Raw genomic sequence first — 14,833 nt, 5'->3', positions numbered from 1 at the left:
ATGAAAATAAAAATCAGGTTAAATCAGGATAGCTCATATTGGGTTGTCCGAAAAGTTAATGTCAACTCTTGAGAAAACAAAAACATAGTTTTCAATCAAAGCATAGTAATTTAATGTTATATCCATATATCTGTTTCACAATCTTTCGCCATCTTTCACACAGCCTAAACATTCTATCCTCCCAGAACATGTTTGCTTCCTCGTCAAAAACTGCTTCGAGCCATACATGTGAGAAACAGGTTGCTTAGTAGTAGCTCATAATACAGAATCCATTCCAAATCCCACCAGAAACAGCGTAAATCTTTCTTCGGGCGAAGACCGCATATGTAAAACAACTAATAAGCATGGTATAAATCCTCGCATAAGCGGAAATACTAGTGTTTCGCCTGACATTTTGATCTTTTATATTTTATTTCGAAAAACCTGCAGCATCACTTCTGTCAAATCAATATTCCAATTTTCACTGAATTCATCGTCCATGCTTTGGAATGACAAACGAGGAAAGCATATCAGCACTGGAAGGCTTGTCAAATATTTTATAATTTTTAGGAAATTTAATACGGTTACAGATATATTTACCATAGTCCCATTAAAAAGTTGATTCTACTTTGAATCAGACGAACAAATTACATGTAAAATCTTATTAAATTGACTGTGGATTTAAATTTTTTCTCTTGAGTAATTTTACACTCTGAAACGTATTCCTACATCAATAACTCTGGGAATACATCTAAATACACATTATCCTTAATAAAGCAATGTTGTTCCTCAAGCTTAATCTCGTTGTAATTTCATAAATTCGTCGGACAATCAGGTTTCATGAAATTTTCTAGCACTGTTTTAGGAAGCCACGTAACAACTGAAGGTAGAGATAAAAAAGTTAAGTACTTCTTTGCGTCTAAAGAAATTAACTTAATGTAAGATATATACAAGTGCGAACCGGAGAGCTATCATGACAGAAAACTTTGACATGGAAACCAGTACATTTATTACGAATAATGTCAAGAGTACAAAAATCAGGAAAAATCAGGATCATTTCAGAAAAATCAGGATAAATTGAGTGTTCATAAACATTAGGGAGCATGCTAAAAAGTCTGGGAAATCCTGAAAAATCAGGAAGGTTAGCATCTCTAGTCACAAGTGTAGAAACGGGAAAAAGGCAAAATTAAAAGTATCTTTGGTCATTTTATGCGGAAGCATCAGTCGAGGCAGCGGGCAATAATCCTAGAGCGGTTGAAGGTGCTTGTAAAAAATATCTCTCCGGCAAGGTGCGACATCGTGGTCATGATGAATGACGAAACCTATTTGACACTGGACGGCAACGACTGACAGGGGACCAAGTACATTGCGTCAAATATATATCCCAAACCAAGTTCCCGAGGAAGTTCCTTCTGTGGCTGACAATCAGCGAGAAAGGAGTGTCCAAACCGCTGTTCTTTCCTTCTGAACTTGCGATGAACAGAGAGACACTACGAAGTGTCTGACGAAAGCTGCCGCCTTCATCAAAAAGTATCACGCGAAGAAAAATGTGATCTTTTGGCCGGACCTACCCTCGACCCATTATGCCGTGATATCACTGGGGGCGAACCTCAAATAATTTCGTGGCCAAAATGGAGAAGTAGATGATCGCCAAGGCACACATTGCAACGTATCAAAGGATCACAGAAGGATATACCGGTACAATACAGCTAACCAGCATATCAAGAGCTTCATAGAAGCCTGTACGAGCCTTGAAAAAGTACTGAAATCAGTAACAAACAACACGATCAGTTTGATTCCACTCAGTTTTTTGATGGTGCAGCACGCCACAAGTTCCAGATCCAGTCGTGGCATTACGTTCAGCGACAGGTAGCAATGCCTGAATCTACTTCGTCAAGGGCATCCAGCGAATGAACCGTACGCAGTTTTATCTACGGACCTTACCAAGACGACGAAATCATCACGGTTACTTAGCAGAGAACTCACATTGATTATGCTGGACCTCCAACGAACCCACTGGAGGGCGAATACGATCCCATCGTAGTGGACGCATATAGCAAAAGGCCGGATTTTTCCTACCAAATCTACCAAAGCGAAGACTACAATCATCCAGCTACGAAGAGAGTTCATCAACAAGCAGATGCTAGAAATGCTGGTGTCAGATAATGGGACGCAGTTCATAAGCGCCGAATTCAAGAAATTCTGTGTCGAAAATGGAGTAAAACACGTGACAACAGCGCCATTCCACTTACAATCCAACAATCCAAGCTGATAGGTTAGTGGACACCTTTGAGCGGACGGAGGAAAAAGGAATATATTGCCATAGCATATATATTAGGCTGTCAAAAAAGTCCTGCGGTATTTCCGCAAGGTGTCGTTGTAAGCGCGTAGTTGTAGAGTTCGTAGTATGGAGCAAAATAAAGAGAAAATCCGACATATTTTACAGTACTACTATGACAAAGGCAAAAATGCATCTCAAGCTGCCAATAAAATTTGTGCAGTTTATGGACCCGATACAGTTTACATTTCCACCGCACAACGATGGTTTCAACGTTTTCGTTCTGGTGTAGAGGTCGTCGAAGATGCGCCACGCTCCGGAAGGCCTGTCGTCGAAAATTGCGACAAAATCGCTGAATTAGCCGAGAAAGACCGGCACAGTAGCAGCCGTAGCATCGGCCAAGAGCTGGGGATAAATCATCAAACCGTTATTAACCATTTGAAGAAGCTTGGATTCACAAAGAAGCTCGATGTATGGGTGCCACACACGTTGACGCAAAAAAACATCTTTGACCGTATCGACGCATGTGAATCGCTGCTGAATCGCAACAAAATCGACCCGTTTCTGAAGCGGATGGTGACTGGCGATGAAAAGTGGGTCACTTACGACAACGTGAAGCGCAAACGATCGTGGTCGAAGCCCGCTGAAGCGGCTCAGACGGTGGCCAAGCCCTCATTAACGGCCAAGAAGGTTCTGCTGTGTGTTTGGTGGGATTGTCAAGGAATAATCTATTATGAGCTGCTTCCCTATGACCAAACGCTCAATTCGGACCTGTACTGCCAACAACAGGACCGCTTAAAGGTAGCACTCATGAAGAAGAGGACATCTTTGATAAACAGAGGCCGCATTGTCTTCCATCAGGACAACGCCAGGCCACACACTTCTTTGGTGACGCGCCAGAAGCTCCGGGAGCTCGGATGGGAGGTTCTTTTGCATCCGCCGTATAGTCCGGACCTTGCACCAAGTGACTACCACCTGTTTTTGTCCATGGCGAACGAGCTAGGTAGTCAGAAGTTAGCCACAAAAGAGGTCTGTGAAAAATGGCTATCCGAGTTTTTTTGCCAATAAGGAAGCGAGCTTCTATAACAGGGGTATTATGAAGTTGGCATCTCGTTGGGAACAAGTCATCGAACAAAAGGGCGCATATTTGACTTAAAACAGATGATTGTAACTAATTTTATGAACAAATGAAAATTCAAAAAAAATATCGCAGGACTTTTTTGACAGCCTAATATTATACAGATATATAGCAGCAAGCCTTGGGAAAAAGGTGACGTATACTTCAAATCATCACGAATAAATACGTATTTTCCGTTCCTTTTTCCTCTGGGTATGAAGCAGAATCGACATACTGAACGGAAGGATTTTTCTTGAAGTCGGAATTATTTTTCAAGTGTTTTTGGAGTGTAAAGCTACCATTGGACCCGCTTCAAGGATTTTAGATGTTCTCTAACATACATCTAGATACATTTAAGATAAGTTTTCGTTTTATCTTTCTTTCACGCATACGTATACATATACACGTACACCTCATCTGAACCCTCATCTTTTTCAGGAGGTATTTCCTTTTTCATCAATTATTCAATGGATTCTTGATTTTTTCGGAATATCAGATTCAATGAAAGGTTTCATTTTTGCTTGGCTTCCTTCTATCAGCCAGATAGCTAAACAAATGACTTCAAAGTGGCCCCTCCTCTCGTTCATTAATTTCGACGTCTAATTTATTGGATGAGTCAGGAAAATCCACTATTTTGCAGTGGAATTGTAGGAGTATTTATCTAAACTTGATTCTTTCAAGCTCCATTTTTTGAATTGTGATGCGTTTACTCTATCTGAAACATGGCTTCGTTCGGACAATCTGTTAAACATCCATGATATCAATATTATCCGTTTAGACCGTGATGATTCCTATGGAGGAGTTCTCCCATTTTACAGGATCCCCCTGCCTTCAGTCACAGGAATTGAAATTCTTGCGTGTCAGGCACGTATCAAGGGTAAAGATTTGTACATTGCTTCTATTTATATTCCTCCAAGAAATATGCTTAATTATAGAAATCTTGTGAATAAAGGGTGTGTCACATCAAATTGCATCACGGAAAAAACGCTGTAGAAATTTAATTTTTAGGAATTATATCTTCAGTTTTCGCTTATAATCAGATAAGAGTGTATAGATCACATTGGCCATGCTTCACTGTAAATTTTTCGTACATTTGGAAAAATGTCGTCGAACGAAAAAGAGCGTCGTGAATTAATCCTGTGCACTCATTTCGAGAATCCGGAGTTGTCACATCGGGACATCGGTAAGATGCTGGGAATCGTCCAATCCACGGTCAGCAGAGTACTAAAACGATACTTCGAGAACCTAATCATCGACCGGAAGGTGAAGAACGGCAAAAATGAATGCTCCGTCAGTGAAAAAGATCACAAGCGCGTAGTTAAGCAGTTTAGACGTGATCCGAGAAGTTCGGTCCGGGATGTCGCCAATAAGCTGAATTTGTCAAGTTCATTCGTCCAGCGGACCAAGCAGCGGGAGGGCCTGCGTACATACAAGGTTCAGAAGGCTCCTAAAGGCAAAACATGGTGGGGAAGACGCGAGCCCGGAAGCTGTACACCGAAATGCTGACGAAGCCGCATTGCCTGGTAATGGACGACGCAACCTACGTCAAAGCGGACTTTCGTCAGCTGTCGGGCCTGTTGTTCTTCTCCGCAGAGGACAAATTCAGCGTTCCGGAGGAGATTCGCAAGCAGAAACTATCCAAGTTTGCCAAAAAGTACTTGCTGTGGCAAGCGATCTGCTCTTGCGGAAAGCGGAGCGCCCCCTTCGTGATGACCGGCACGTTAAACGGGCAGGTTTACCTTAAAGAGTGCCTACAGAAGCGCTTACTACCATTATTGAAGAAGCAGGAGAGCCCGACCATCTTCTGGCCGGATCTCGCTTCGTGCCACTATTCAAAGGACGTGTTGGAGTGGTACGAAGCCAACGGGGTCACCTTCGTGCCAAAGGAAATGAACCCGCCCAACGCGCCGGAGCTTCGCCCAATTGAGAAATATTGGGCGATTATGAAGCAGGCCCTCCGGAAGAACCCAAAAGTTGTCAAATCGGAGGCGGACTTCAAGAGAAAATGGATTTCTGTTAAAAAAAAACTACAACCTGACGTTGTACAGAACCTTATGGACGGGGTAAAGAGGAAGGTGCGAGCATATGGGCTTGGGCTCGAAGTATGAATAAAAAGAAAATGCCAAAAGTTGTTTAATAGTTTTTATTTTACTGTCTAAAATTTTCAAAAGGATCGGTCTACTGGGCGAATTTCTACAGCGTTTTTTCCGTGATGCAATTTGATGTGACACACCCTTTATAGTTGAACTTTTACCGCAACCTTATCTTATTTTGGGAGATTTCAGCTCTCATGAAATTGGATGGGGTGAGTCTTTTGATGATCGAAGGACCAATTTGATTTATGATCTTCGCGAGGACTTCAACATGGCAATTTTGAATACAGGTGATGTAACAAGAATTGCTCCATCTTCAGGCCGCACTAGTTGCTTAGATTTGTCCCTATTTCTTCCTCTTTTTCTTTAGATTGTAATTGGAAAGTCATCCAAGATCCACATGGAAGTGATCATTTGCCAATCACTATTTCCGTTTCAAATAATTCAAAATCGTCTGAAACAACAAATATTCAGCATGATTTATCTAGAAACATTGATTGGAAGAGATTTTCTTCAATTAATTCAGAATCGGTGGCATTGATTCATGAGTTACCCCCGTTGGAAGAAAATAATTTTCTAACTGGTTTAATTCTTTTTTTTATCCCATTTATTTATTAGGCTCATTAGCATTTTATCTGTAACAGAGCCGGGTTTTTATCGTGTACATGTTTATGTTTCTATAAATTGTAAATTACACAGTATTAGTAGTAGCCATTTAGGCGTTAGGTTTTCTATTCCATTACATTATGGTTAAATACTCTGTAGTAGCCATTTAGGCGTAAGAGTATTCTATCTGTTCTTCCATTGTTCAGCAGACCGGACAGCGAAGACAGTTGATATTGATCATTGTTGGGTTATATATACAACAGCAGCCCGATGTTTCTTGCAGGGCAGAGCAGTTGTATGGATGAATCGATCTTTGTTCCACCGTGGATCGATCTCCATCGCTGATGATGGTTGCGTGGACGTAGTTATTCTATAACAACACAAAGATGGTCAATTGAGGTCCCTGAGTTTGAACTCACGATCGATCGCTTAGTAAGCGAACGCGTAACCTAGTGGCTACGAAGACCCCCGAGGTTTAATTCTTGACAGTGCTATTGATGCTCAGACGAAGCGTTTTCCTGGTAATTCGTTTCGTAGACGTCCTCCTAATCTGTGGTGGGACCAAGAATGTACCAATCTCTATAAAGATAAATCGAATGCGTTCAAGGATTGGCGAAAATTGGGCACCCGTGAACGTTATGATAACTACATTTATTTGGAGCGTAAATTCAAAAGCTTCATTAAAGCTAAAAAGTGAGGCTGTTGGCGTCATTTTGTGAATGGGCTTTCACGAAAGACTTCCTTGAGCACTCTTTGGAGAGTTGCCAGACAATTGAGAAATTCATCTCATCCAAATGAAGATGTTGAATATTCAGAAAAGAGGATTTTTGGTTTTGCCAAGAAGATATGTCCAGACTCAGCCCCCGCACCTTCTCCCTTCTTAGAGATATCTGATGATGTTGAGCCTCCGTTCAGTATGATTGAATTTTTCCTTGCCCTTCTTTCTTGCAACAACACGACTCCAGGGTCAGATAGGATCAAATTTAATTTGCTGAAAAATGTACCCGATAATGCGAAGAAACGTTTGTTGAAACTATTCAATGCTTTCCTTGAGCAGAATATTATTCCGCATGAGTGGCGAGCAATTAAAGTTATAGCTATTCTGAAACCTGGTAAACCTGCATCTGATTATAATTCTTTTAGACCAATTGCAATGCTATCTTGCATTCGCAAATTACTAGAAAAATTGAATTTATGACTTTGGAAAGTCCATCTGCTTTATCTGGTTCCCAGATCATTCCTTCATTTTTGTTCAATTCCTATATTACTATTGAACTGTCAATGAAGGATTATGTGCATAATATTTCAGATGATCTCCGTCATTTAATTATACCTGCGATATTTCTGTCAAGGTATAAACATATTGACCCAACCAAAACATTTTTTACTGATGGATCTAGTCTTAATGGATCCACATGCTTTAATTCATAAATCTCTACAACAAGAAGCTTAAACAAGAAACCTATAATATTATCTTATTGTGGATTTTGTCATTATCTATATTGTAACATTTTTCGAAAAGATAATAGGGTTTTCATGCCTTTTTGAGAAAGAACATTGGCATTGTTCTACTCACAGAGACTTTCCCCTATTCATAAACACGGCTCATTGTTACTTAATGTTGATGAGCCATTTGAAAATAAATTGATTACAAAAAATATATTATACAGATGCTATACCAGCATTGAAGAGTAGCACGTTTTCTGTTATTTTTAGGCTGATTTAATCTAATAAACTAAAATTGTCAATTTCAATCGTGTCTCAATAATCTCTGAAACTTCATATTTCGGTCGAAAGAACGACAAATCTGATTAATTTCTAGTAGGATTAATTTCTGTCGTCATGTTCGTTTCAACATATGATTTGATAACAATCGAACAACTTACGAATTGCTCGAACCTATCAGACGAACTTTATTTGCAGCTTTCTGCCAAGTTTTTTCAATTTGCAGCACTTGCGATTGATTATGATAAAGAAATGACAAATGAAACATTGGTATAACGATTTCACGGTTAAGTATTCTTTTTTATCATACTGCCTGAAGGTGAATACTCGGGAACACACATTTTCGCCTCCTCCAAATCGAACACCGAGCGCGGCACCTTTGTGGACTAATTTAAAATGCTATGCTGGCGTGTGTTGCCTCTCCACAAACACTCACCTCCTTCCCACAACAATAACACAAAAAAAAAATGGAACTCATGGAACACCACCGGAGCAGAGACACCGCGTCACATTCGTGATCCGATTGATAATCACTACCATCCATCACCTGTCACTCTTTCGATGATAACATCAGAGCTGCTGGCTTCGACTGCGGTTATGCTGCTGCTGGGATCGGCTTAGCGCGAATCGATACTTCCCAAGAAGCAGCCTAGGTTACTTAATCTTTATTTACATGTTATCACTGGAGACGTGGAAGCATCCCCCTCCCGAAGGTAATAACATGTCGATGTCGATGTGAGGGGACGTGTTTGTTCTTAAGGGCACGTATCGCAATGTTCCGTTTAATCGGTTCCCCTTCTTGTTGCGCACCGCCGCCGCCGCCGCCGTTGGCTACTTGGAATGGCAGATCATAAATTGCGATAAGAGTGCACTTTGTATACAACGACCAGAGAGGGGGAGGGGCGCACACGGCAGTTCGTATTACAATGGATCCACAACCAACAAAGTAATTTGACCGAGTGGTGTAGACCTTGCATGGAAGCCACGTTTCGTTCGGTTCACGCTGAACTGGAAGCGCCGGGAGTCTAATTACGTTTGGCGGGAATGCGGGGGTGTACAGTGGATTTTGCATCGTTCGTGCTGTTGCTATTTCTGGTCCAAGCGATTTTTTTCAGTCAATCAATGGTGGGTATCAGTGAACGATATGTGTTCCTATTTTGAATCGTCGTCTTCCCGTATGAGCAAGCTCTCAACACGGCAGCAAAGCTAGGACAAGTTGCGCCGCGAAAGTTCAACAACCCGAAATGCGTACAGGAAAGTTGTTCTCGCCTAAAAACGCGCCCGGCAAGTGCGGGCAGGCCTTTTGTTGCAAGTGTTAATAAATTTATAACGCTGTCAGCCATATCTCCACCTTCTCCTCCCACGCAGCGCTGCTGTCTCGACGAGCAGCGCACATTTGCGCGAGAGTTAACATCTGATCTGGATCAGAGGCAGCCCACAATTAACCAATCGCGGATTCTTTCCACTGGGAGATCTCGCACAACAAAACACTTCACACTGACTTCCTCTCGACAAACGACCACATTCTGGCGGTTCTGTCTCGTTTGCGGAACACTCGAACCAGTGGATGAGGGTCCGCGATGCACGTAGTCGAAAAGTAAAATTTAAGGTTTGGTCCCACACCTCGAATCGGCTCGAAGTCCACCGTGACCTCGTCCGTCCGTGTTTGCTTTGCATTAAAAATTCGATTCCGCGAGCGTCCGCGTCTTGAAGGCGGTAAGAAGAAGAGGAGGCAGCCGCAAAAAAAAACTCGTGGGACTCGTTGACGAAGATGTTGAACGGAAAGAAGAATCAAGTAAGAGGCATAGTCAAATGACAACCCCGGCGCGTCCTTCCGCGATCAGCATATAGCCATTCCGCACATCCGCACCGGCTCGCGACTTTGGCGGTTTTGGCTAATGGATGTCGCAGGTCACGATTTTTAGTGGTGTTCTCGGGGGTCCGATTCACATGTTTGTGGGTATGGAGTTGAATCGCCAAGTCGGCTTTGAAGCAAATCGTGTGTGTGTGTGTGTGTGTGGTACACCATACACGGACAAAAGGTATAGTAAAATTCGTGGTGAAACCTAATTGCAGGATTCACCTCGGATGTGAACAGGTTGGCAATCGGTTGTTGTGCAGCTGCAGTTTTTATTTGTCAAAAGGTGCTAATCTGCAGCGAAGCGGCGGTGATCGGTGGTGATCTTGAGTGCTTGTTGCGATGTTGCGGCGGAACATGACCATAAAAAGCGATATTGGTTGGGCAAGTGCTGAAGGATAAGAGGATGCTTGTGGTGAATTGAAACCTCTACGATTTTTAACCTAAAAGCCACGTTCATATTGACTGTACGGATAGTGAAAGAGAGAATTAATGCTGCATTCCTATCTGTATCAAACAGAGAGAACTCATTATGTCGTTAAAAACTATTGAAGTCAATATTCAATAATACAAGTTCTGTGAGACAAGTCTTGGTGTATATCATGTGTCTCTGAGGGGTTGTAACGATGTTACAAATTTCTCAAAAACGAAACGGCCGACGGAACTGAGGAAAACTCAAACAAACTCTTGGTATTTGTTCTTAAAAATGACATCATAGAGGCAAACATTTTCAGTTCATTCGCCATTCTAGCATTGCAAGAGGCAATTAAGGAAAACTAAAACTTACTTCTCTCTTGGCCTCGAGAAAGACTATTTGAAATGCTTCGTCCGCTATGTACTATGTGCTAGCATGGTGACTGATGAATCGTGGATACTCGCAGCTTCTTTCCTTTTTTTCCTTAATAACGGAGACTTTAATTATTTTGTCGATGAACATCTCACCGAGATGTCCGATGGTTATGTTGACACGGAAACTTCTCAAATAAAAAAAATGCAACAACTTCAGTCGCTTCACAGCTAAAACGTTTGAGATCACTGATTGAGCCGTAACTATATGCAGTTTTATTGTCTTGGGAAGACTAAAACAAAACTTCGATAAATACTAAAAGATTGTTTTCGCAACCTAATGCAACCTAAAAATTCAAAAATGAATATGTATCTTATTCTAAGTAGAGGAAACGTTACACGCGTGTATAAAAGTCTAACACGATATTGATGGTGGGAAAATAAGCAAAAACTAAATGTTCCATTGTTAGGGAGTGTCGGCTCATGAACTTATATTCGGATCATTTGTCTTGAACTGCGGAACATTGATGATTGAAAACGATGTTATAATAAATGGCTCAATGACCAGCACTGTCAGTAAAATGATTATGAGATTTTGCTACCTGAAAACATGCGCTTATGATGTGTTTTTCAATGTATTTTTTGTAGGATCTTTTTACGCGGGAGATTAATAGCTCGTAAAAAACCTCATTTTTCCAAAAATACGTGTAGAAGATAACTGTGTTAATTTGAAAATCCACGTGAATTTCGGGATATGGTGCGGCACCAATTTTCGTCATATGTTCTAATTAATACCCGCTTTTATTAATCCTACAACTTCTTTTCTTACGCAAAAATTCAAGAATTATATTGAAATATTTGCCGTAAATCGTTAAATAAGTGATTCTAGGAGGGTATGACTAATTCGTTCTGAAAGAACTAAATTTATTCACGAGAATATCTAAAAATCTATATTTTCTGGATATTAGGGTGAAACGTGCACCATATCTCCGTGAACATTCACGTGCGGTGTTGCAAACATGCTGCATTCGATTCGTCAGGGTTTGTTACATTAGGAATCAGTCATTAATGCTAATACAACTCAATTCTTTCAAGAACACAGCAAATGAAAACGTGCACTATATTTCAGCGCGCATTCACGTGCGGTGACTGTAACATGCATTACTTTTCAGCAATTTTCTGAACACTCGTAAGTTCATTATTAGAGAACATATCTACACAAAAAGATGTGCGTTCCACTCTGATTTACGATAGTTATTGAACAAAAAAGCTCGAAAACATCCTTTTTTTGACTCCAAACGACCATGACTGTTTCCCCCTTTTTTTTGACAGTAAAAATCAATTTTCGCTTGAAATTGACTCCCTTTGCACGGACCTCAATTTTTCGGCTTCAGTTTGCTAATCACAAACGATCAGTACTCCTCGATCGGCCTTCCGACCGGAATTTACTGCTGGGGTTGTCTTCGTACCACTGTTTGGTCTAGTTTGATTTGTGACAGTTTGGCCAGGCGAACCATGAAAGGAAATCAGCATCACTTCCTTCGATAAATTTACCCTGGTTCACGGTTCCAGAGGTAACTACAGTGGAATTTTTTCGGAATCGACCTTTTTTTATTTTGCGGTATTCCGGAACACTCTGTTAATCGGTCGAGGTAGAAAATTGTTCGAAAACCAGTTTGTAGTGCGTTTCATTATCTATAACTTCGAGTTTCGTTTAAAAAGAGCGGATAAGGTTTTGAACCAGCTACCTTAGCTTTTCTGCCACTTCTGAGATTCCTGTCGATGATCAGACGCCCTCCAAATCGATTATTCTTATTGGAGGCTCTCACCAGCAGTTATATTGCAGCGAAATTGAAAAAAAATAAGAGTTATGTGCCATAGAACACATTGTAGAATGGTTAGAGCGATTTAATGAGGTTGATAATCACAATCAAGTTTATTATGCATTTTTTGGGGGAAAATAAAATAAACACCTTTAAACCACAAACTTTTGAGTTATTTACCTCCAAAATATTATTTAAATGCACAAAATTCAAATGTTTCCCAACTGTATCCTGTATTAAATTTTCTCTTATTTCAAACGGAAGCAACAGAATCGTCCTTTGAAGTAAAACCAGTTATTGAAGTGACTCCCTTCAAAATGAATTCGTTTCTCTCTCTCATGTATCACGTATGCATGTATCGATATCTGAGTTCAACGTGGTTTCACTACAGGTGAGCTAGGTTGGTTGTATCGTACACGAAAATTACTCACACATATAAAATAGCGTGCAATGTTGTGTTCAGGAACACTTACAAATTTGTGAATTTTGTTGAAATGCACCCGTTTTTTTGTATATTATTTTCTCACAAAAAAAACTCGGAGACAAAGTTAACTAAAATTTTGTTTAGAATTCCTCTCAAACTGCACGCTATTTTGCACGCTATTTACTAATACTAACGCGAGGACCTTTATAGCATACCTGATAACTGTCTAAGTTCGTTGGTTTGAGTTCACGGTGGGTAGACAATGATGGTGTAACTACTTTTTTGCATCAGAAATCAAGTTTTCGTTTCACTTTATATGGACGTAAAAATAAGATTGTGTACGCGGGTAACAAGATTCATGTCAGGAGGAGTAGAAGTGTGGATTGAAGTCAGGTTTAATGAGAGGCGGATTTGTATTCATTAGTGACGACCAGCGTTGCCAATGTTCCAGTTTAAAATGGAAAATATACTGTTCTTCAGCAGTGTTTCATCTACCTCCTGGACTTCTGCGACAGGCGAGGCTGTAATTCGGTTCTTTCTATTTCGTTTAATTTGTAGGTATTTTGTCGAAAATGCCTGATATAAGAAGTAAGATACCAATGAATAATTCCAAAAAATTGAGAGAAATAGTTTCTCAATGCAAAAATTTCGTAATTTCAATGTCAAAGTAATACTTGAGGAGTGTTCTATTAGCATTAAATGTGTTTATTTGTGTATTGGAACAATATGGTGGGTGGATGTTTATGGTATTTCTCTTTGGTATTTTACCTCTATCTCATACTAATCCATACCTCTTTGATGTATCGAAATATTAGTTCCTGCTTGGGTTTGTATAAGCGTTGTGTTCATTTTCCATTTCCAAATTATCTACGGGAACGCTCAATTCAGAACATTTTCACATGCCCCTGCTCAAATTTTAACGAATGGGAGCTGAAACAAACCACCCAGAAACGTCGAACCGAAGGTAAGGTCAGGTACCGTGTATTGGTATATTGCCTTCTTTTATCCTACACTAGCTGACCCGGCAAACTTCGTCTCGCCAAAATTTGTTTTTCGTTATCAATACCTTCAAACATTCACGTCGTCTTACTGAGCGCAAGTTCATGAGCGCAATCGCAGAACTGTTCATTGATTCATCTTCTAATCAACTCCGTTGAATTTACCTTTTACTAAAAAATTCCTTGTAGTTCTATCAAAACACATCATTATAATATAAGATCATTTCAGACACAATTCTCGTTCATGATTTTTCAACCACTTGTGAATAACATGTTTCTCCGTTACATGGAATAAATGTTTGATACAGAAAATATGAATAAAGACAGACCCCTCTCCTCTTCCTTCCTTAGAGAGGGGGAAGGAGTGTCCATTCACCATAGAAACGTTTCGTGCCCCCTAAAATATTCACATGCTATTTGCTTGATTAGTTTTCGAGTTATGTCCCCTAAAATCTTCACACTTCGTTTGCTTCATTAGTTTTCGAGTTATGTAGAAATTTGTTTTTCATTTGTATGGCAGTAAAGAGAGAGAAGGCTAAAACCTGCACATGTCAAATTTCGTTTCATTTGCTTGATTAATTCTCGAGTAATGCAGAAATTTGTGTTTCATTTGTATGGTAGCCCCCCTAAGCGTGGGTGGAGGGGTATCTAACCACCATAGAATAATTTATTGTACCCTAAAACCTCTACATGCCAAATTTAGTTTCATTTACTTGATAAGTTCTCGAGTAATACAAAAATTTGTATTCCATTTGTATGGCAGCCCTTCTTTAGAGAGGGGGAGGCGTCTCAAACTATAATGAAAACCTTCTCCGGCCCCAAAAACCCCTACATACCAATTTTCATGTCGATCGGTTCAGTAGTTTCCGAGTCCATAAGAATCAGACAGACATACAGAAATCCATTCTTCTATATATAGATTCGTCGTGAGTGTGAATAAGATAGCAACGAAGATAGTCAAAACAAACACTGCGGAAATGTCAAAAATCACGCTCAAGGAAAAAGGACAGAAGATTGAGATTGGTTTCGATGCAGTGATCTATAACCAGAAAACGTGTCCTTATGTACCTCAATGATTCACATTATCGAGCGGTTTTGCGACGATTTTCTATCAGCGATTTTATGGACATGGATATAATGAACATG

At 40.3% G+C, this 14,833-nt stretch overlaps 1 protein-coding gene across 1 annotated transcript in view; it reads right to left on the bottom strand.

Annotated features, from left to right (window-relative positions):
• Positions 1-14,833, bottom strand: part of LOC129775663 (activating transcription factor 3) — a 189,156-nt gene that overhangs the window by 52,551 nt on the left and 121,772 nt on the right. The window lies entirely within an intron of this gene.

This window comes from Toxorhynchites rutilus, chromosome 3, assembly GCF_029784135.1.
Source record: "Toxorhynchites rutilus septentrionalis strain SRP chromosome 3, ASM2978413v1, whole genome shotgun sequence".
Classification (NCBI taxonomy): Eukaryota; Metazoa; Arthropoda; class Insecta; order Diptera; family Culicidae; genus Toxorhynchites; species Toxorhynchites rutilus.
Note: the sequence above shows the minus strand (reverse complement) of the source record. Positions and strands in the feature narration are given on the sequence as shown.